This window comes from Colletotrichum gloeosporioides (assembly GCF_011800055.1).
Source record: "Colletotrichum gloeosporioides strain Lc1 chromosome Unknown consensus_86, whole genome shotgun sequence".
Taxonomy (NCBI): domain Eukaryota; kingdom Fungi; phylum Ascomycota; class Sordariomycetes; order Glomerellales; family Glomerellaceae; genus Colletotrichum; species Colletotrichum gloeosporioides.
Window position 1 is genome coordinate 222,744 of NW_025544731.1, and position 5,200 is coordinate 227,943.

The following is a 5,200-nucleotide window of genomic DNA, read 5'->3' on the forward strand; positions in this document are numbered from 1 at the left end:
TTTTATCTATTTAACTACTACTACTTATTATTACTACTATTAGTATTAATATTATTTTATTTATATTACTAATAACTATTTATATTACTAATAACTATTTATATTAGTTCTAAATAGTTATTATTAAATATAAAGAATTTTATTATAATAGATAATACTGCTACTCTTAATAATATTACCTCTATTATATATACTCTTATAGTAGTTTAAATGTTTTTAATAAGGTTAGAATATATAAGTTAATAACTAAATTAAAAGTATATTAATAAAAGATATAGTAGAGTTTAGTAGCGTTTACCTTACTAAAACGTTTAGTAAAGCTGTTATTAATTAAGCTATAAGAGCCTTAGTAACCTATTTAGCTTTAATTTAAACTAGCTCTATATTATATAAGTAATACTATTATTATTCTATTAATTTATTTAGTTAAGGTATATAGTTAACTTTATATAAGGGTTTACTTACTAGTAGGAATATATAGGGTTTCTATACTATTTTCTTTAATTAGTAGAGGGTATAAGTTAAAGTACCTATATAGTATTTCTAGAATTATACCTATATATAAGGTGAATTCTACTATAGTCTTTTTATAGGGGGGCTGCGTTATAACTATAAACTTAAGGTTAGTAGAAATAGTAATTTTAAAACCCTTAGGTATAGATACTATAAATCTAAAAACTACTAAGTCTTAACTAAATACCCTCTAAAGGAGAATTTAAGTAAAACTAAATATAACTAGCGCTATAAAAAAGATATAAAGCTAAAATTACTAATACTAGTATAACTAGTAAAACTATACCTAATAGTTAAATAACTATTCTTATAACTATTAATTATATATTAATATAACTAAAAGGAATAAAGTAACTATAACTTTATCTAATTAGAAGAAAAAGTATAATTATATAAATTACCTATTATAGTAATTCTTATAATTAACTAAAAACGAATTAAACTATATATTAGGTTAGTTACTATAAAAAGTATATATTAATAGAATAATAAATCCCTAAAGTTAATAATATAGTTATTATTAACTAAAGTTAATATTAAGTTAAGATTTAAAACTAAAATAATAGAAACTAATAATCTATAATAAATCTATAAACTATAACTATAATAATACTATAGATCTAAAATATCTAAATTAGATTAAATAAAGCTATAATAATTAACTTTATAGTAAGGTTTTTATAGTTAATTACCTATTATAGTAATTACTTAATTAAGTAATTACCTAACTAAGTAAAGGTTTAGGAGGAAAAAATATATTATATATATAATAGATTTTTCCACTTAGAACAGATTTTAAAGAATAAAGAAATTTAATAGTTTTATCTATTTAGCTACTACTACTACTTATTATTACTATTATTAGTATTATTTCTTTTATATTAATAATAACTATTTATACTAGCTATGAATAGTTATTCTTAATTATTAGGAATTTTATTATAATAACTAATAAAATGAAAAGTTTCCCCCTTTTGCTATATTATATAATATTCCTACCCTAATAATATCACTTTAGTTATATACTCTTTTATAATAAAGCTATTAGACTAAGTATTAAGTAAGGTATTTTTACTACTTTTTCTCTTATTATAAAAACCTCTACTAAATAGGCTTAAACCTTTCTTTATTTACTTAAAAGATAAAACGCTATAGGGGAATCTAATATTAAAACTACTTCTTAAGTTCTTCTTATAATTTAAGAAATTCTATTACTTTAAATTAAGAAATTTAAAAAGAGGTTAAAAAGTTTCTAAAGTAGCTTTAGAACTATTAACTACTATATACTATAAGTAACTTAAGAATATTATTAAGTTTAGAAAATAGAAAGTATTAAATTAAAGTATGTTTTAAACTCTAAGAAGAACTACTACTTCTAAATTAAGTACTTTTTAAAGAAGAATTTAGGTAAAACTAATATAGCTAGCGCTATAAAAGAGATATAAAGCTAATATTAGTAATAGTTATAAAGCTACTAAAACTATATATAGTAATCCTTATTAGAATAAAATATATAGTTAAATAAATTAGTAATTATAGTACTTCTTATAATTAGCTAAAAAGAATTAAAACTATACATTAGATTACTTATATTAAAAAGTATATATTAATAGAATAAAAATTCCTAAAAGTAGACTATATAGTTATTATTAATAAGGTTAATATTAACTTAAAATCAAAATTAAAGTAGTAAAAACTAACAGCTTAAAATAAATCTATAAACTATAATTATAATAATATAGATCTAGAATATCTTAATTAAATAAAATTAAGTTATAATAATTAACTTTATAGTAGGGTTTTAAGAATTTATTACTTATTATTATAATTACTTAGTTAATTAATTACCTAATTATATTAAGTTTTTATAAGGAAAAAATATATTATATATAATAGATTTTTCTATTTAGGAATAATCTTAGGGAAGGAAGTAATTAATAGTTTTATCTATTTAACTATTATTATTTATTTACTATTACTACTATTATTAAGTATTATTTCGTTTATAATAGTAATTATTATTTATAATTCCTATAATTAGCTCTTATTAAATATAAGTTTTACTATTTAAGTAGTAGTTTCTAGCTAACTAAATAGTATAATATACCTTACTTATTAGCTATTCTAGTAATTCTATTAGCTTATTTAGAAAACTATTATAGCGTAAGTTAATTAATAACTTTATAATAACTACGCGCCTATATAAGTATATATAGTAAGTTATTACGCAGAAAACTATATTATATATAATTAGCTATATAATAAATACTTTTTGCTTAATTAGCTAGACTAATAGGGTATAATCTACTTAGCTAGAAACTACTAAGGTTAGGATTTAGTTAAGTTAAGTTAAGTTAATAGACTAACTAAGACTAAGCTAGTTAAGTCACCCTATTAACTAAGACTAGGCTAGTTAAGTTAAGTCAGTTAAATTAGGTGACTTAACTTAACTAGACTAGTTAACCAACTAGTAAGACTAGCTAGTCTAACTAACTAGTCTAACTAACTAATTTATTAACTATATATATTACTATAGTTATATTTATAGGTATTATATATAAAACCTATTAATTTATAGTTATTATATATTAGTATTAATAGTTAATATATATACTATATTTTATCTTTATTATAGTTAGCTAATTAATTAATAAAATAATATTTTATTTAATTTATATATAACTTAACTAGTAACTAACTAGTCTATTACTAATTAACTAGGACTAGCCTAGTTAAGTCACCCTATTAACTAAGACTAGGCTAGTTAAGTTAAGTTAACTAAATTAGTTAACTTAAGTCTAACTAGACTAGTTAACTAACTAGTTTGACTAAATACTAGGTGACTAGTTTGCTAACCTTAGAAACTACTACTTAGATAGTAAAACTATTAAACTTAAGAAAGTATATTAAAATAATTAATAAAATAAGAAGCTTCCCCTTTTTATTATTATAAGTAGTATAGCATTACCTTTATTATATATAGTTTTATAAAAACTACTCTTCTTAAATAGAGGTTTAATTATAAATTTAGTATAAATAGCTACTTTATAAATATAAAAGCTTAAACTATTATAAGAGGAGATTTATACCTTAGAAGTCTAAGAATATTTATATTATAACCTACTAAGTAGTTTAAGTATTATATTTACTAATATATTATTATTAATATAATCTTAAATATAAAAGAACTAAAAAGAGAAGATCTACTTACTTATATTAAATTACAAAATAGAGAAATATTTAAAATCTCTTATTAAGTATACTACTATATTAAATAAAGTATTATATAAACTTCAAAATACTTTAACCTATTAGTATAAGAGGTTTAGTTTAACTTTAAAAAGACTTAATTTATAAAACTTAAAGGAGGACCTATATTAATAAATAGAAATATATTAAATAATACTTAGTAGTAAAAAAGTTTAAGGGATTTAAGAGATTAAAGATCTTTTTTTATTTCTAACTTATATATTATAAAAGTTATTTATAAGTTTAACTTATAAGATACTATCTACTTATTAAAATTACTTCTTTATATAAAATTTAAAAATAACTTAAAATAAGTATTAACTTAAAAAGTTAAAATCTAAGAAATAGTTAATAATTTAGTTTATATAGCTATTATTATTAGAGTAGATATTAATATTATTTTAAAGTAATTATCCTTTCTATTTCCTTAAGCTTATCTTAAAAGTGTTTAATAGTTATAAAATATATAATATATAATATAATATTTATATAAAACTTAATATTTTATTAACTTTATAGTTATAACATATCCCTCTATAAAAGGCCTTTAGTAAAACCAACCCTATATATTAATAAGTATAATTCTAGGAATACTATATAGGTACTTTACTTAGTACCTTCTACTAGCTAAAGAAAATAATGTAGAAACTTTATATATCCCTATTAATAATTAAACCTTTATATAAAGTTAAATATATACTTTAACTAAATAGATTAATAGAATAGGAATAGAAGTAATTATAGAAGTATAAAGTTAGAAGTAGTATAATAGAGTTAATTATATTAAAGCTAAATAAGTTATTAAAGTTCTTATAATAATAACTTTACTAAACCTTCTAATAGAATACTATATATACTACTATAAGAGAGATAACTTTAAAACTAAAGGTATTATTATAAGAGGTTCTTATAATAAAAATTAAAAGCTTACTACTATATAGAGGGCTTTATATTTATTTTACTTACTCTAATATCTATATACTAAATAAAGACTTTAACTTTAGTATATACTTCTCCTCTAATTAAGCTTAAGATTTTATAATTCATTCTAATAATTTAAAAAGATATCTATAAATATTTAAATTCTTTATANATTTAAAAAGATATCTATAAATATTTAAATTCTTTTAATAAAAATAAATACTTCTTTTAAAGATAATAAAGTTATAAATTATTATTTATGAAGCTATTATAAAGTATTATTTAGAGGATTAACTTATAAAGAAACTACTAAGTCCTAACTAAGTGCCCCCTAAAAGAAAGACTTAAGTAAAACTAAATATAACTAGCGCTATAAAATATATATAAAGCTAATATTACTACTACTAATATAACTAATAAGAATCCACTTAATAATTATATATATAGCCTTATAATTATTAATTATATATTACTATAATAAAAAGGAATATAGTAATTATAACTTTATCTAATTATA